The following is a 19,402-nucleotide window of genomic DNA, read 5'->3' as shown; positions in this document are numbered from 1 at the left end:
GAGTCGCACAGGGCAGAAGGGAAACAGAGAGAAATGCGCATGCACATGACTATAGGTTGTGTTCACAGCTAAGTCCAGCCACTTGTCACAATTGCTGCAAACAGTGTTGCTGTCTTATCAATACTCATGCCACCTATAGATGTCTCCTTCAAACTTTTTCATACAACAAAAGTGATATATATATATATATATATATATATATATATATATATATATATATATATATATATATATATATATATATATATATATATATATATTAGTATATGTGAGGGGCGAAACTTTTCAAGATGGGTGGGGACTATGGCGGTCATTTTGAAGTTGGCCATTTTGAATCCAACTTTTGTTTTTTCAATAGGAAGAGGGTCATGTGACACATCAAACTAATTGGGAATTTCACAAGAAAAACAATGGTGTGCTTGGTTTTAACGTAACCTTATTCTTTCATAAGTTATTTACAAGTTTTTTACCACTTATAAAATGTGTTCAATGTGCTGCCCATTGTGTTGGATTGTCAATGCAACCCTCTTCTCCCACTCTTCACACATTGACAGCAACACTGCAGGAGAAATGCTAGCACAGGCTTCCAGTGTTCGTAGTTTCAGGTGCTGCACATCTCGTATCTTCACAGCATAGACAATTGCCTTCAGATGACGGTGTGATATATGGGGTACAAAGATAGTGGGGCCATTCTTCATCAATAGAAACCTTAAGGCGACTCGATATGTGAAATTGCTACATGATGATGTGTTTCCCTCTTTATGCACTGAAGCTGGCACGTTTCCCGAGTTTTACCAGCAAGATGGTGCGCCACCACATTATGCGTGTCAGGTCTGAGCATTCCTAGATGAACAATTTCCTGGAAAGTGGATTGGTCGTCATGGGCCAGTTGAATGGTCCCCAAGGTCTTCCGATCTGACCCTCTTAGACTTTTATCTTTAAGGTCATCTGAAGGCAATTGTCTATGCTGTGAAGATATGAGATGTGCAGCACCTGAAACTACGAACACTGGAAGCCTGTGCTAGCATTTCTCCTGCAGTGTTGCCATCAGTGTGTGAAGAGTGGGAGAAGAGGGTTGCATTGACCATCCAATACAATGGGCAGCATATTGAGCACATTTTATAAGTGGTCAGAAACTTGTAAATAACTCATGAAAGAATAAAGATATGTTAAAACCAAGCACACAGTTGTTTTTCTTGTGACATTCCCAGTAAGTTTGATGTGTCACATGACCATCTTACTATTGAAAAAACAAAAGTTGGATTCAAAATGGCCAACTTCAAAATGGCCGCCATGGTCACCACCCATCTTGAAAAGTTTCCCCCTCACATATACTAATGTGCCACAAACAGGAAGTTAATATCACCAACCATTCCCATTTTATTAAGGTGTATCCATACAAGTTGTAATTTGATCTCTCCCCTTTGCCACCTGACTGCCATGGCAGAGATGGCAGATAAGCTCATTTGAAAGCACAGGATGACAATATATCCAATTACTGTTACCGATTTCTGCCTAGATTTTGACTACCCTCTGCCTGCCGCCTGCAGCGACCTCTGCCTGCATGTTGACTACTCTCTTCCTGCCGCCTGCACCGATGTCTGCCTGGATTTTGACTACTTTCTGTCTGCTGCCTACACCGATGTCTGCCTGGATTTTTACTGTGCCTGCCTTATTTGTACAGTTTCTCAATTTTTAAAGTTTATTCATAAATGTAATTAAACCAACAAATTTGTGTTCTAGTCTTTTATTTATATGCAGAATGTCTACCAGGCTTTTATTCTGACATATTTTGGTGAGTGATGACTTAAATAAACCTGAAGCGAGGAAAATTATTTAAAATAAACACATGATGTAGCTGCAAATGAATATTACATACTAACCTCACTGTCAGTTCCTCTCAGAGGCTCATCATTTTCTTCTTACAGTGATCCCTTCCAGTTCTGACAATATTTTTTTAGAATTGAAATATACCAGTTGCTGTCAGTTATATATCAGCAGCTGTCAGTTACACTGAATGTGCAAGGTATTGTCCATGTTTCCCTATGGCTCAAGTATGTGATATTACAGTTTAACAGTGTGCTGACCAGGAAGCTGTTAGGGGGTAATGGCCATTTTTAAAATGGAGGACTGAGAAATCCATTGATTCCGTTTCTAGGGCCGTGCGGGCGCCCTGAGCGCTGAAGAAAGGGGGGGCGCTGGGGAAGTCAGCCGCGGGGAGCACAGCCCGACCTCTCCCTCCCTTCCTCTCCGGGCAGCCCTCCGTGCTCTCCCTCTGATGCAGAGCGCAGCAGGGAAGCGCTGTAATAGTCACAACTCACCTCCCTGGTTCCAATCGCCGGTCACTAGCCGCTGGTCTCCTCCTCTGCATACACGTTGATACACACGCTGCTTCCTGTTTAACAGGAAGCAGCAGCGTGTGTATCAGCGTGTATGCAGAGAGAAGACCAGAGGCGGCTAGTGACCGGCGATTGGAACCAGGGAGGTGAGTTGTGACTATTACAGCGCTTCCCTGCTGCGCTATGCATCAGAGGGGGAGCACGGATGGCGGCCCGGAGAGGGAGGGAGAGGTCGGGCTGCCCTCCCCGCTGCTGACTTCCCCTTCTATTATTGTGGGGGGGGGGGGGGGGGGGTTACCTACCTACCCTGGGGGGCACCTACCTATCTAACCTATACTTGGGGGCACATACCTAATCTAATTTATACTGGGGGGCAGCTACCTATCTAACCTATACTACGGGTCAGCTACCTATCTAACCTATACTGGGGGGCAGCTACCTAATCTAACCTAAACTGGGGGGCAGCTACATAATCTAACCTATACTGGGGGGTAGCTACCTAATCTAACCTATACTGGGGGGCAGCTACCTATCTAACCTATACTGGGGGGCAGCTACCTATCTAACCTATACTGGGGGGCAGCTACCTATCTAACCTATACTGTAGGCACATACAGTGTTCTCCTCAGAAATTTTTTCCAGCCGGGTGGCATGAAAGAGTAGCCGGGTGGTGTGCGAGTTGCGAGGGGGGGGGGGGGATTTTTTTCCCCCTTACAGTATAAGGAGGAGAATGAGGAGTTGAGCCAGGTGCTCCTCAAAATTAGCCAGGTGAAACAACTGTCTTAAAGAGCTTGGGAAGAACACTACAAATGGGTGTTACAGTTGCATTTCATGGGGAGACTGGTTTGGGCATCATGGTGACGTAGTGGTTAGCACTCTTTCCTTGCAGCGCTGGGTCCCCCGTTTGAATGCCAGCCAGGGCACCATCTACAAGTTTGTATGTTCTCTCAGTGTCTGTGTGGGTTTCCTCCGGGCACTCCGGTTTCCTCCCACATCCTGAAACCACACAGATAAGTTAATTGGCCCCCCTAAATTGGCCCTAGACTACAAAACATACACTACATGATACATACATATGACATATGACTATGGTAGGAATTAGATTGTGAGCCGCTCTAAGGGACAGTTAAATGACAAGACAATATACTCTGTACAGCACTGCAGAAGATGTTTGTGCTATATAAATACCAAATAATAATAATAATAATACTGGATTGAGACAGAAAGGAGTCAGCAGCAGCCTCCATCCCCTCCAAATCAGCTAATCTAAATTGCAGGTCAATGCAGTCATGTTTGTTTTATCACGTCCCCTAGCTTGACAGCTCCCTGCCCTCTCACAAGCTGAAAAATCAGATAAAACGTGCTCCTGCTGGTTAGAGGACAATAGCAGAGACCTCATCCAGAGGAAGGGAGATCATTCCTTATCTGCAGAGTTTTATAACTTCTCCCCACCACATCAGAAGAGCGTGTGTGTTGAAGTCAAGCAGCCGGGAAACAGGGGGCGGGGCGGCAGAACTCCGTGCCCTGCACTGCCCGATCACATGTGACTCAGCCTCAGAGCTGCCTGGAGAGGATGGGACTGGCTGCTGACATTCATGCAGCCAGCCCAGGGCAGAGGAAACACAATGTCCGTATTTGCTGGGGAGTGAGAGTCTGCCTGCAGCCCCAGGCTCTCTCCCCAGCCTCAAGTCACACAGCATTAGCCTGCCAGCATGTGTATGCGGACGGCTGCTGTTATGTCTGATCGTGCTGCCCAAGTCCTGCCCCTTACAACCCGCCCAGCCAATCACAGCTCCACTAGGAAGGTGAGGTCACCCAGGCAGAGGAGCGCTCCTGCACTGTAAAGCGATGGCTTTTGCTTCCGTGCCCCAGCCGAGCGCTCCTGCCTGCAGATTACAGCAGTGACATTTGCTAGCTACGCAAATGCATACCAACAGGCGGGCGGGGTTTCAAAACACCCGGGCGGCCCGCCCACCTAATTAAGCCTGGGGAGAACACTGCACATACCTATCTAATCTATACTGGGGGCACCTAGTTATCTAACCTATATTGGGGGCACCTACCTAGCTAGCTACCCTATACTGGTGGTAACTATACTGGCTACCTTTATTGGAGGAACCTAACTAACTAACTAACCTATGCTGGGGGCAACTATTCTGGCTCCCTATTAGAGGCACCCACCTAGCTAACCTGTACTGAGGGGACCTACCTATCTAACCTATACTGGGGGCACCTACCTATCTAACCTGTACGGGGGGCACCTACCTATCTAACCTCTACTGGGGGCACCTGCCTATCTAACCTATACTGGGGGCAACTATACCGGCTACCTATACTGGAGGCACCTATCTGGCTAACCTATACTGCGGGCAACTATACTGGGGCACCTATGCCTGGCTACCTATACTGGGGGGACCTATAGCTGGCTACCTATACTGGGGGGACCTATAGCTGGCTACCTATACTGGGGGGGACCTATAGCTGGCTACCTATACTGGGGGGACCTATAGCTGGCTACCTATACTGGGGGGACCTATAGCTGGCTACCTATACTGGGGGGACCTATAGCTGGCTACCTATACTGAGTGCAACTAGACCTGGCTAACCTAAACTGCAGGCACCTATACCTGGCTAAACTGGGGGCACCTATACCTGGCTCTGCGGGGGGGGGGGGGGGGCGCAATTTTTACACCCTCGCCCTGGGTACATTTTAGCCTAGAAACTGCCCTGACTACACTGGAGGTAAGTATGACCTGTGTATGGTTATTTTTACTTTTTATTTTCAGTTCAGGTTCTCTTTAAGAACTGGAGGTCTAAAATTCTTGCAAAAAATGTATCGCTTTTGACTCATAATTCCAGACAAAAATGCACCGCCAGGAGGTTAAAATGAAATAAATATGGCAGCCTCTATATCCCTTGCGCTTCAGTTGTCCTTACGTTTTGCTTATTTGATGCCTTCCTTATACAATAATAATACAATAATATTTGTATAGCGCATTTCTTCCATAGGACTCAAAGTGCATAGTTATGTCTCAGATCAAGACAGGATTGCAGACTGGACTGTGTTACAGAGGAGATAGTCAGGTGTTCATAAATGGCAGACTAAAGAGGTGGCTTTTCAGTTTGGACTAAGGGCTGGTTCAGACGGACGTTTGTGCAGCGTCTACTGCCAGCGTTTGGGGCTTGGAGTTAAACGCTCCCATTCAAGTGAATGGGAGCGTTTGTACCAAGCTTTTACGCGCGTTTACACGAACGCGGCGTTCGGGTCCCGATTTTCCCTGGCGTTCAAGAAGCCCCTGGAAGCTACATGTAGCTTCCAGGGGCGGTTAACCGCGACGGGTAATGTCCCCCTAGGGGAAGAAAAAACGCGACCGCATGCGAACGCAACGCGAACGCTACTGAAAGCCTGAACGCATCACGAACGCAACGCCAACGAACGCAACGCCTCTGAACGTCCGTCTGAACCAGCCCTTAGACTGAAATGCTTCCAGGGATAGAGCTTTCTTGATTGGGTGTGGCAGGGAGTTCCAAAGTGTAGGGACAACATGACAGAAGGCTCTGTCTCCAAAGGTTTTGAGGTGGACTCTGGGGGTGACCAAGGTATTAGATCCTTTTGATCTAAGATTGTGGGGGGTGAGATCAGGGCCGGGCCGAGGCATAGGCTGGAGAGGCTCCAGCCTCAGGGCGCAGTGTAGGAGGGGGCGCACAATTCATTCAGCTGTCATTCCTAATTGTGTTTGAAGCAGAAATAAATAAGAAAAGGGGATACATAGCAGTGACTGCAAGCCAGATAACTAGAGATTAAGGTGTTGGGGAGGTTGTGGGGCGTACGTTAAAAAGGGGCGCTGGGAAAAAAGGGAGCGGGGTTTTAAACGATAAGCATGGATAACGTTTAAAAATTTATTGTACTGTATTTCGTTTAAAATTAATGTTTTATAAGGTTATAAATCATTAAATAATGTGCATTAAATCGGCAATTGTAAAAACGTTAATCTTTCGTTTAAATAGTGAAACGTATAATAACGTTTAAAAAAAAATTACTAGGTAGCCCTCCCTGTACCTACCCCTAACCCCTAGACCCCCCTGTTGATGCCTAAACCTAAGATCCCCCCTGTTGGTGCCTAAGTAACCCTCCCTGTACCTACCCGTAACCCCTAGACCCCCCTGTTAGTGCCTAAACCTAAGACCCCCCTGTTGGTGCCTAAACCTAAGACCCCCCTGTTGGTGCCTAAACCTAAGACCCCCTGTTGGTGCCTAAACCTAAGACCCCCCCTGTTGGTGCCTAAACCTAAGACCCCCCTGTTGGTGCCTAAACCTAAGACCCCCCTGTTGGTGCCTAAACCTAAGACCCCCTTTTGGTGCCTAAACCTAAGACCCACCTGTTGGTGCCTAAACCTAAGACCCCCCTGTTGGTGCCTAAACCTAAGACCCCCCTGTTGGTGCCTAAACCTAAGACCCTCCTTAGTGCTCACTGTATTGTGTGTAGAATAATGTTTTAAAAACAGTAAGGGATAAAATATATTACAATTTACATTACGTACTGATCGCTTTGTTTCGTGAATAATAATGTTTTACAAACAGTAAGGGATAACATTTAAAATAATGTTTTATTGAAATAAGAAACGTAAATCATCACAAGCAGTTATAAAACATGAAAAATCTTCGGGTGCCGTTGGAAAACGTTATTATTCTCGGGCGCCCTTTTTTCATGTTCGGCGCCCAGTGAACGATAATTATTATAGGAGTGAATGGCGGCCCCCGATTTGTCCACTAGCCTCCTGCGCCCTTTTTTACTGTTACCGGTTGTGGGCCCTGTGGCACCTCTTAGTCTAATAGCAATCAGTGTGTGACAGCTGGGGTGGGAGAGATGGAGGGGCACACTTTGGTGTCTCAGCCTTGGGTGCTGGAGGACCTTTTCCCGCCTCTGGGTGAGATGCAGTTGCAACAAGTCCTTCAGGTATCTAGGACCCAGATTGTGCAAGGATTTGAATGTTAATAAGCCTATCTTCAGAATTCTCCGTTTTATCAGTAGCCAGTGGAGTAAGCGAAGGGTTGGTGTTATGTGGCAATGGCGGGGTTGGCTAGTTAAGAGCCTTGCGGCGGCATTCCATGTACAAACCAATATATCAAAAGATGTGTTTTTTACCCTGGGCCAGTCACCTCAGGGCTAGGCTGTGTGGGAAAACAAATGGGATATTCTTATTGAGTGATTTCATGAGGAGTGATTGCCAGGTCACGAAATATAAACTATCCCCCAAAGAATAATTTTTATATTTACAAACATTACATTTTGAGCATGATAAGATACAATCAGCTTCTGGCATCCACAAGAATTTTCACAAGAATTAAAGGACAACTGAAGTGAGAAGAATATGGAGGCTACCATATTTATTTACTTCTAAACAATACCAGTTGCCTGACAGGCCTGTTGATCTATTTGGCTGCAGTAGTGTCTGATTCCATACAGAAGCAAGCATGCAGCTAATCTTGTCAGATCTGACAATAATGTCAGACACATCCGATATGCTGCATACTTGTTCAGGGTCTATGGCTAAACATATAGATGCCAGAAGATCAGCGGGGTTGCCAGGCAACTAGTATTGCTTAAACATAGATAGATATGTCAGCCTCCGTAGCTAGCTCTCTCACTTCAGTTGTCCTTTAATGTATCTCAATGTATCTCAACCTAATCTCTACTATGGCCTATATCCAATTATTTTTTTCTCCTGAGTTTTCTCCAAGGAGTTATTTTAAAGCTTTGCCAATAAACTACATTTAAAGCTCCCAAAATGCAAGATGTTACTCAGAATAAGTTTGATATTACGTTCTACACTTTTTCTAATACAGTTGTACTTTTTTCAATTGTTACTAGCTGTCAGGTTTTGTTCTAGATAAGTTGAAAAATAATTTCATTGGAAAAAAGCTCAGAAGAAAAGACAATTGGAGAAGGGCCAATGTGTGAAGGTCTTCTACATGTTTCTATTATGGGTGACAGGGTGAGGTCTGGGCTAACATGTTCCTGGCAATGGCTATGTTGAATATTTGGAGATGGGGTGAAAGCAGAAGCAAAATGAATAATCTTGTGGAAATAAATCACGGCAGAAATTCATTATAGTGGAGGCCTGGTGGATTTACTGCTATTAAATAAATCCATTGGTGAAAAACACATACCTTAGCTGCTGTGAAAGAAATGGTTACCTGTGTCATGGCACATCTGTTTGGATGGCTTGTGTTGTTTACTTGCCTTGTAACACTATCTGGCTCGGCTGCATTCCAGTAACAACAATATGTGGCAGTGCTGGGAGGATTCTGAAATGCTTTTCAGAGAATTCAAAAACATGCCTAGGTTCAATGCCAAGAATACACAAACTACCAGGATATTACCGGCAAGAAGCATATTCAATGCATTATTTAATTTTATTTAATTGATCTCAAATATTATTTTCTAACAAAAATCTCAAATATTATTCAGTTCATTGTTTATACTGTATGTAAAAGTGGGTAAAATGAAACATTTGATACACAAATAGCTGTGAGGCTGGGTTCACAGTGGTCCGTTGCATAATGCTTACGTTAAAATCTGTGTGAGCTGCAATGGAGACTGGACATAGACTTAAAGGGATACTGTAGGGGGGTCAGGGGAAAATGAGTTGAACTTACCCGGGGCTTCTAACGGTCCCCCACAGACATCCTGTGTTGGCGCAGCCACTCACCGATGCTCCGGCTCCGCCTCCAGTTCACTTCTGGAATTTCAGACTTTAAAGTCTGAAGACCCCTGCGCCTGCGTTGCCGTGTCCTCGATCCCGCTGATGTCACCAAGAGCACACAGCGCAGGCCCAGTATGGTCTGTGTATGCGCAGTACACTCCTGGTGACATCAGCGGGAGTGAGGACATGGCAACGCAGGCGCAGTGGTTTTCTGACTTTAAAGTCAGAAATTCCAGAAGTGAACTGGAGGTGGAGCTGGAGCATCGGTGAGTGGCTGCGCCAACACAGGATGTCTGCGGGGGACCATTAGAAGCCCCGGGTAAGTTCAACTCATTTTCTCCCGACCCCCGTACAGTATCCCTTTAAATACAAAGCTTGCATGTAGCCAATTAGAATAATGCGATCATGGCTGGATTTGTGGGCAGGCCGCATAGGCCTTGGCCTAGGGCAGGGTTTGAGCTGGGGGGGGTGGCGTTGCAGCTGACAGCAGATCAGCTGCTTTATAATTAGTCATGTGTAGTGCTTTGCATTTGTGCTCGTACCACCGTTGGTCTTTCTGCCCGCCAACATGATGATAGTGATAGCCCTGCTCACTCTCCTTCACAGCGCCCCTTGCTCACTGCACTGTATACAAAAAGCTGCAGATCATCAGCAGCATGGTGGCTCTCAGTGATGAGAGGGTGAGCGGTGCCCAGTAGTGAACGGCAGCCGTATACAGGAAGTCATCACTGGGCATCGCTGGCTCTCTCATCACTGATGATGATCTGCATCTCTGTGTATGCAGTGAAGCAAGTGAGGGGAACTCTGTGATGGAGCCACTTACCGGCTCCACTCTTTTCACTTTCCTTCAGTGAAATTGGATTAATGTGGCTCTGTACAGGATCTTCTCAAAAAAATTAGCATATTGTGATAAAGTTCATTATTTTCAGTAATGTACTGATAAACATTACACTTTCATATATTTTAGATTCATTACACACAACTGAAGTAGTTCAAGCCTTTTATTGTTTTAATATTGATGATTTGGGCATACAGCTCATGAAAACCCCAAATTCCTATCTCATAGCATATTTCATAATAAAAGGAAAGTGTTTTTAAAACAAAAAAAGTCAACCTTCAAATAATTATGTTCAGTTATGCACTCAATACTTGGCCGGAATCCTTTTGCAGAAATGACTGCTTCAATGCGGCGTGGCATGGAGGCAATCAGCCTGTGGCACTGCTCAGGTGTTATGGAGGCCCAGGATGCTTCGATAGCGGCCTTAAAGCCAATGGGTACCGTTTCTAAAAACAAAAAGTCAGATACTCACCTAAGGAGAGGGAAGGCTCGGTCCTAATGAGCCTTCCCTCTCCTCTCCCGGTGCCCTCGGTGCTGCGCTGGCTCCCCCGTTCGTGTCCGCCGCCGCAGGGACTTCGGAGGTCTTCGGGAGCACTCGGGCTTCCGAAGACGGGCCGCTCCATACTACGTACGCGCGAGCATCGGGAGCCCGAGTGCTCCCAAAGCCTTCCGAAAGCTCCCTTCGGCATGCGGAAGTGGCAGTATTTGACCGAACTGGTCGAATACTGCCACGGGGGATCCTGCGCGGGACCGGGCACCGGGAGAGGAGAGGGAAGGCTCATTAGGACCGAGCCTTCCCTCTCCTTAGGTGAGTATCTGACTTTTTGTTTTTAAAACCGGTAAACATTCACTTTAAGCTCATCCAAAGTGTTGGGTCTTGCGTCTCTCAACTTTCTCTTCACAATATCCCACAGATTCTCTATGGGGTTCAGGTCAGGAGAGTTGGCAGGCCAATTGAGCACAGTAATACCATATTCAGTAAACCATTTACCAGTGGTTTTGGCACTGTGAGCAGGTGCCATATCGTGCTGAAAAATGAAATCTTCATCTCCATAAAGCTTTTCAGCAGATGGAAGCATGAAGTGCTCCAAAATCTCCTGATAGCTAGCTGCATTGACCCTGCCCTTGATAAAACACAGTGGACCAACACCAGCAGCTGACATGGCACCCCAGACCATCATTGACTGTGGGTACTTGACACTGGACTTCAGGCATTTTGGCATTTCCCTCTCCCCAGACTTCCTCCAGACTCTGGCACCTTGATTTCCAAATGACATGTACAATTTGCTTTCATCCGAAAAAAGTACTTTGGACCACAGAACAACAGTCCAGTGCTGCTTTTCTGTAGCCCAAGTCAGGCGCCTCTGCCGCTGATTCTGGTTCAAAAGTGGGTTCATGCTTCCATCTGCTGAAAAGCTTTATGGAGATGAAGATTTCATTTTTCAGCACAACCTGGCACCTGCTCACGGTGCCAAAACCACTGGTAAATGGTTTACTGACCATAGTATTACTGTGCTCAATTGGCCTGCCAACTCTCCTGACCTGAACCCCAAGAGAATCTGTGGGATATTGTGAAGAGAAAGTTGAGAGACGCAAGACCCAACACTCTGGATGAGCTTAAGGCCGCTATCGAAGCATCCTGGGCCTCCATAACACCTGAGCAGTGCCACAGGCTGATTGCCTCCATGCCACGCCGCATTGAAGCAGTCATTTCTGCAAAAGGATTCCCGACCAAGTATTGAGTGCATAACTGAACATAATTATTTGAAGGTTGACTTTTTTTGTTTTAAAAACACTTTTCTTTTATTGGTCGGATGAAATATGCTAATTTTTTGAGATAGGAAATTTGGGTTTTCATGAGCTGTATGCCAAAATCATCAATATTAAAACAATAAAAGGCTTGAACTACTTCAGTTGTGTGTATTTGAATCTAAAATATATGAAAGTCTAATGTTTATCAGTACATTACAGAAAATAATGAACTTTATCACAATATGCTAATTTTTGGAGAAGATCTTGTATATTAACAAGCTGACACATCATTGCATTCCAGCGGATCTGGAGGTGTGTTTAGCTCACAGGGACAACAGTGCGTGATTTGCATACATTCAGCAGTGATGCACTGGGAGACATCTCGGAGCTCACTTCAACCTGAATTATTGCAAATACTTTCTGTTTTAACCTTCTCCCGCCCGCGTCACGCCAATGGGCGTGTTCACGGCGGCAGCCCCAGGACAGCCTAACGCCGATTGGCGTAAAGTCCTGGGGCTGTAATTTGCATGAGATCACGCGCACGCTGCGCACGCATCTCATGCTCGGAGGGTCGGAGCTCCGCCCCCTCTTCAGTCTCCGAGCGGCTATTGCCGCTCAGGAGACTGTTAGACGGCGTGATCACCGTCTATTTACTCTGTGCAGCGCTGCACTGGGGACAGCCGTGTGACACGGCTGTCCCCCTGGGGGACAAGAGAGCGATCGGCTCTCATAGGCAGATGCCTATGACAGCTAATCGCCGTAATTGACTGGCTGTGGGGAGGGAGGGGACATATTTAAAGAAACACTTTTTATTTTTTTTTAATCACTGACAATAATATTTATTAAAAAATAAATAAACATGGGGGGAGCGATCAGACCCCACCAACAGAGAGCTCTGTTGGTGGGGAGAAAAGGGGGGGGGGGTCACTTGTGTGCTGTGTTGTGCGGCCCTGCAGCTTAGCCTTAAAGCTGCAGTGGCCAATTTGAGTAAAAATGGCCTGGTCACTAGGGGGGTTTAGCCCTGCACTACTCAAGTGGTTTAGAAAGCAAACTTTTGTTTTCCATGCATTTTAGTAAGGGGGCTTTTTGGTCCATTGTATTTTTTACACACTCCTAGGAGTTCTGGCTTACCATGAGCTTGCTGGGTACTCTGTAACTTTCTCTCTCTCTCTCTCTCTTCTCTTCTCTTCTCTTCTCTCCTCTCTCTCTCTCTCTCTCTCTCTCTCTCTCTCTCTCTCTCTCTCTCTCTCTCTCTCTCTTTCTCTCTCTCTTCTCTTCTCTTCTCTCTCTCTCTCTCTCTCTCTCTCTCCTCTCTCTTTCTCTCTCTCTCTCTCTCCTCTCTTTCTCCTCTCTCTCTCCTCTCTTGCTCTCTCTCTCTCTCTTTCTCGCACTTTGCGGAGGACATAGTCATGTCACTGACTGTCCTCAGAGGAGCTCACAATCTAATCCTACCATAGTCATATTCTAATGTCCTACCATATTATTATTATACATTTATATAGCATTGACATCTTCTGAAGCACTTTACAGAGTACATAGTCATGTCACTGTCTGACTGTCCTCAGTTGACCAGTAAGTGACACGACTATCAGAAAGTTACAAATCTATCAGATGATCAAACTGATCACATGCTTCCCTGTGAGTTCTAAGCATAGCCATCCCTAGTAATCAATGCTGGGCCTGAGGCTAGGTCATGGTGCTAGAAATAATATTTTATGTGAGTGGTAAAGCTACCGAGAAGCAAATAGGAACCTCTGCAGAGCTTAACTGATTGACAGCTTTTGCCAACACTCACACAGGACTATGATTATTTTCTCATTACTGAGCAAGGGTACCAAATCCACTTGTACATCACTGACTTCCTTATTTCCCCTAAAGAAATACTATGTACCTGGCCATCGTGATGATTGATGATCTCTACTGCTTTCTGAATCTCTGACATTGAATGAGTGAGGTATGGTCTGGTGTTAGTCAGAATGATCTGGAATGAGGATGCTCATCAGGTGTTCTGACCCAATGCTTGGTACAGCTGTGGAACTGAACCTATTAAATTCAAAAGAAAAACAAGTTTTCCGTCTTAAAACAGAAGGTATTTGAGATTATTCAGATTGGAGTGAACATATGATGTCTCCCACAGTGCATCACTGCTGAATATGCAAATCATACTTTGTTGTCCCTGTAAGCTAGCCACACCTCCAGATCCAGATCCACTGGAATGCAATGATGATGTGTCAGCTTGTTAATTGTACAGAGCCACAAAAATCCAACATGCATGCAGACTGTTTTGGATTGGTTGATTTTCATCAGTACATGGCATGGATTAATGTGGCTCTATGGGGTAGGATTTAGGCTGCTTACACACTAAGACGTTACAGGCGCACGTTAGCGCAGCCTGTAACGCTCCCCAGCCTGTAATGCAATGTAACACAAGTGGGCTGTTCACACAGCCCACGTTGCGTTCCATGTAACGCTGCACGTTCTTAAGACAGTGCAGCATGCTACGGCGTTAGAGCGGCTTAAGACTGTGCGCACATGCGCAGTCATGTTGGGGAGGAGCGGAGAGCGGCTAGGCACATGGCTAATTAATATTCACTGCACGTTGTGACGTGCAGTGTTTACTTCCTGGAGCGGCCGCTCTGTGCGGTGATTGGCCGGCGGGACCACGTGATGCCGCATGCGCACAAGAGTACGCATCACGGCGTCACGGACGCCAGAGTGAGCTGCACAACGCGGCTCACTCTGACGTCCACAACGAAGAGCACCAGGCGTCGCGTTAGGTGCACGTTAGGCGACCTTAACGTGGCACCTAACGCAACGTCTTAGTGTGCAAGTAGCCTTAAAGCACCCAGAGTTACAGATTACCCAGCTCATGGTGAGGAGTTCTGAAGTCTAAAGACAAATATTGCCGGCTGGTGACTGAGATTTCTTATGCAGGGATAAAGATGACAGCCCCCGTACTCGATTAATTTTAGATTTTCTTTTTCTTTTTGTGCCAAGATTATCTAACGTCTTTAGTTTTCCACTTTTTCTTTTTATAGTGCCCAGAGCAGTAATCACAGCGGCAGACTGTAAAATCATGATTCACATGTCAGCCTGCCGCCTAATCACTGTTTATAACGTCATGCTAAGCCTACTATATTAACTGCACCCAAGCAGCTGCTTCATCTGGTTATGCTGCTTCTTCTGAGCAGGGGAAGTTTTACTGAATAGAAAACACAGCTTAATGCTCAGGACAACAATCCAAACCCGTCCCACATACCAAAATGCAAAACAAGTTCATTACAAAATCCATGTGTCATTTTGGTCACTTTATTTTTGGCTGCTGATTTTAGAAGAAAAATGCCCAGGCTTAGGGAGGGGCAGTACACAGTGCTGGCATCAGTTACAGCACAAGTGGGTGTGATGGAAAGTCATTGTGCTAAAGGGTATCAGTTGACACAAAGATCTTGGATCTCCCAAATGAGAGGCATAGTTTTTTTATCGTATACAAATAACCATGCTTTATTTTCTTCTTTTAACCACTTGAGGACCACAGTGGAAACCCCCCCCTAAAGACCAGGCAGATTTTTGGGGAAATGGCCACTGCAGCTTTAAGGCCAAGCTGCAGGGCCGCACAACACAGCACACAAGTGATTCCCCCTCCTTTTCTCCCCACCAACAGGGCTCTCTGGTCAGATCACCCCCGGATGTTTATTTGTTTATTTATTTTTCACTTAATGTTTGTTTTTTAATAAATGTTGCTATTTTTTGTATTCCCCCTCCCTCCCCCCTGCTGGCCAATCCATGTGATCAGCTGTCATAGGCTTCAGCCTATGACAGCCGATCACCGCCAACAGTCAGGAGGGGACAGCTGTGTCACACGGCTGTCCCCAGTACAGCGCTGCTGTTGATCGCAGCGCTGTACAATGTGTAAAGACGGCGGTTTTGCTGTCTAACAGGGAGACTGAAGGCGGAACGGAGCTCCCCCCCCCCCCCCCCCCCCCCCGTTTCGCAGGAGATCCACACGCAGCCTGCGCACGATCTCCTGCAAACTGCAGCCCCAGTACTTGACGCCGATCAGCGTTAGGCAGTCCTGGGGCTGCCACCGCGGCCACACCCATCGGCTTTAGGCAGTCCCCAGGAGGTTAAACTAGACATAATTTATAAGAAGTTACTATATCTTTTATACAAAACCAACATAAAATGGTTAAAAATGTATACATATTACATGTCTGTGCATGAATAAGGTGAGAAGGTGCAATTGCTTATTTTGTACAATATTCATTGATAAAATATTTAGTCAATGGCGTAAATTCATCAAGCATTACCCCATTCGATAATGCTGAAAACAGCGGAGTTAACGGAGCATTTAGTAAAATGTCAATTCATGAAGTCTGTTACCGCATGGCAAGCTGAAATTACTGAGCAGTGAAATAAATTACCGACTTGTGCAGTAAACACCTCTGACACATGTCAGCAAATGTCAATTCATGAAAATCAGAGCATGTGGTAAAGCCCTGAAACATGTTCTCTAATATTGGCAGCTCTTATCTTGCAAAAACCAGCTTTGAATGCCTTCCGTGTGGATATACCCATGATTGACAGGAGCAGAGAGCCAATAGGAACCTCCCCTCTCACCTGCAAATCCCTGTGATTGGATCCGAAGCCTTCTCCAGAGGTTCCAGCTTTCCTACCCCCCAGGCAGCGAGCAAAGAGAGATCGTAACAAATCAGGTTTCCTCTGCCACCCTTAGTTCCTGTTTGAAGATGCAGAGTAGCTAGTGGGGAAATCACCTAAGCATGGCATGTGTAATGTCTCCTGGAAGTTCTTCTAAGCTGTGGCAATTAAATAAAATGTTAGTAAGGACTAAAAGACAGATTTAGAGCGAGCAGAGGCAGTATAACAAACATGTACATCTAAAGGGATGTTGGGATGCCTATTACTATTGTAATGCTGTCTCTGCATGGGGAACAGCTTGTATTAATACAGACAACTCACAGGCCCAGTGCACACCAAACCCGCTAGCAGATCCACAAAACGCTAGCGGTTTCGGGTGTGGAGTGCAGATATTTGGCGCAGTGCACACCGAGCGGATTTGGATGCGATCCGCCGGCCGCATCCTACTGTTATTCCGCGTGGCTAGAGTATTTGAATAGGCTGGTGCACACCGGCGGTTTGAGGTTTTTAGAAAACTGCAAACGTGCAGCAGGAGGCACGTTTGCGGCTTGCTAAAAACCTCAATAACTGAATTACCGCACCTGTTAAAATATTGATGAATTAGCAAATAACGTCTAAAATACCGAATGCTGTATTTTCCCAACTTTGATGAATTGACGCCTATTTTTGCCTATTGTAAAATCTTTCCTCACCCTGATTTACAATGTTACATTTATTACAGGTGGTGACATCTTTAGGGCCCTTTTCCATTAGCGAAAGTGATGCGATGCAGCTACGCATCACTTCCGCTGGCGTCCGCGTTACTTTCGCATCTCCTGATGTGGAAGTGTATGGAGGGCATGCCGGCAGGATGCGGCTGTGTGAGAACCTGCAGCATGCTGCAGATTCTCTGATTGCTCCACACCGCTCCGCACACAATGCACGCAGTGGAGACTGTTCCATTGCCGTGCATTGGGCTCAGGACATTTTCTAATGGAAACGGGCCCTTAGGGCTGGTGCACACCGGGCGGCTTTTTGGGCGTTTTCAGATCCGCTTGCGGCTGCGGATCTGCTTGGTCAATGTATCTCAATGGGGTGGTGCACACCAGAGCGGCAGGCGTTTTGCAGAAACGAAAAATGCCTGGGTGAGGCATTTTTTGGATTTCGGATGCGTTTCTGCCCCAATGTTAAGTATAGGAAAAACGCAAACCGCTCTGAAAAAGTCCTCTTCAGAGCGGTTTTGCAGGCGTTTTTGTTACAGAAGCTGTTCAGTAACAGCTTTACTGTAACAATATATGAAATCTACTATACTGAAAACCGCAGCAGCAATCCGCAAAACGCTAGCAAAACGCCTCATAAAAATAAAAAAAAGCGTTTAAAAATCTGCTAGCGTTTTGCGGATCTGCTAGCGGGTTTTGGTGTGCACCAGCCCTTACTGCTGACCAGGTGTATCACTGTGGGATGGTTGTCGCTTATTGTGAAGTGAACAAAAACAACATCTGGTTGAAGCAGGTGCTTTTGGCGCACGGCACTAGCCGCGAAGTGCCTGACCTGGGCGCTGCTATAGCACTAGTGCTATACTGCGGACCCCGTGCATGGGTAATCCGGGATCCTCTTCCTCCAAGTTGCTATGATTTGGAGGGGGAATAGTATTTTAAACCACCGGAAATCTGAGCGGCAGCATGGTGAGCCTTCATTCCTCTTACCCTGCGCCCAACTCACTGGTGGTGTATACATATGTACTGTACGCACATCTGGTCTCCCAAAGTTACTTGGGGAAAAATAGAAAGCTGTGGTAGAGATAAGGAAATAGTAAAATATTAAAAAAAAAAAAAACCTCACAACATTTCGCAGGCAATTCTGCCCTCACTTACTGTAGGTAGGTGAAGTAACTTTAGCACGTCACTTTTTTTTTTTCTACAGTTGAACTTTAAATAAATGTTCACATGTGTTAAGCCTGTCGCTAACAAACGTTATATTCAAATCAGCTCTGTGATGTTATACATGACAATTTTATCAACAACACACTAGAAAATGTTGCAGTGGTTAAACTGTAAAAATGTGCGGTACTTTTCTGTTAGCCGGGCGCAACCGCTAGGTGGCGCTTATTACTGTTCCCCCTCCAGGCCGCCATGGATAGTAGGGAAAGATGTAACTCTGCTGGAGTAACATCTTTCCTTACTATCCATGGCGGCCTGGAGGGGGAATAGTAATTAACGCCACCTAGTGGTTGCGCCCGGCTAACGGAAAAGTACCAAATGTTCTGCCAGATAGGGATGGTCAATGAGATGCAAATAATTCTGAGTTGATGCAGAATTATGCAAATTCTTTGTGCAAATGTATGCAGCCTGAACATGGATCAATCAAAGGAAGCCAAGGAGGGATCAGATGGGTCCATTTTCAAGCTGCACAACGTTGCATTTATAATTTGCATAATCCTGCATAAACTTTGCATCTCATTGACCGTCCCTACTGTTAGATGCCATCCTCTGCTTGGGAAGATTGATTACATTTATTGTATGCTTGCTATACAGATCCATCTATTCTTTAGGGAAATTGTCCTTCTCATGTATTGCCACATTAACCACCTTGGTGGTAATGATGAGCTCAGCTCGTCCATTACCGCCGCAGTGGATTGCTCAGCCCTTGGAGGGTCTTGTTTAATCACATTTTCTGTGGGGTGTGTATCTAGCACTTGGCTAGCTACATCACCCCCCCCCCCCACCCCGTTCGCCACCGGCCCGCTCTAATCCCCCTCCGATCACCACAGAATACATACCCCTCCCCCGGAACCCGCGCCGGCGCAGCCTCTTCATAGCCTCCAGGGGTCGCTATGGCAGCAACAAGCAGTTACCAGGCAGCAGCGAGCAGTTATGAGGCTGCATTTCCACTTGTGCGGTGCGAATCGCCGCGGTTAAAAATTCGCATGCGGATGCGAAATTCGCATACGGGACCAAACGAATTTTCGTGCGAATTCGCATGGATGACGATGTATGCGAATTTAACCATGGCAGTGCTGGTGTGCTTTTCCATTGTTTCTATGTGAATTCGCATGAAAATTTGCATACCCAAACCTCATGCGAATTTCCTATTAAATACATTGTATGCGATTCGCATAGCGGTATGCGGTA

At 46.1% G+C, this 19,402-nt stretch overlaps 1 protein-coding gene across 1 annotated transcript in view; it reads left to right on the top strand.

The window, feature by feature from the left end:
• Nucleotides 1–2,470: 2,470 nt before the first annotated feature.
• Nucleotides 2,471–19,402, top strand: part of RNF212B (ring finger protein 212B) — a 440,214-nt gene continuing 423,282 nt past the window's right edge. The window contains exon 1 of the mRNA XM_068242405.1: nt 2,471–2,485. The gene's annotated coding sequence lies outside the window, so the exon portion shown is untranslated. The remainder of the gene's footprint in view (nt 2,486–19,402) is intronic.

This window comes from Hyperolius riggenbachi, chromosome 1 (genome assembly GCF_040937935.1).
Source record: "Hyperolius riggenbachi isolate aHypRig1 chromosome 1, aHypRig1.pri, whole genome shotgun sequence".
Taxonomy (NCBI): Eukaryota; Metazoa; Chordata; class Amphibia; order Anura; family Hyperoliidae; genus Hyperolius; species Hyperolius riggenbachi.
The sequence above is the reverse complement of the archived record's forward strand: the minus strand, read 5'-3'. Positions and strand labels throughout refer to the sequence as shown.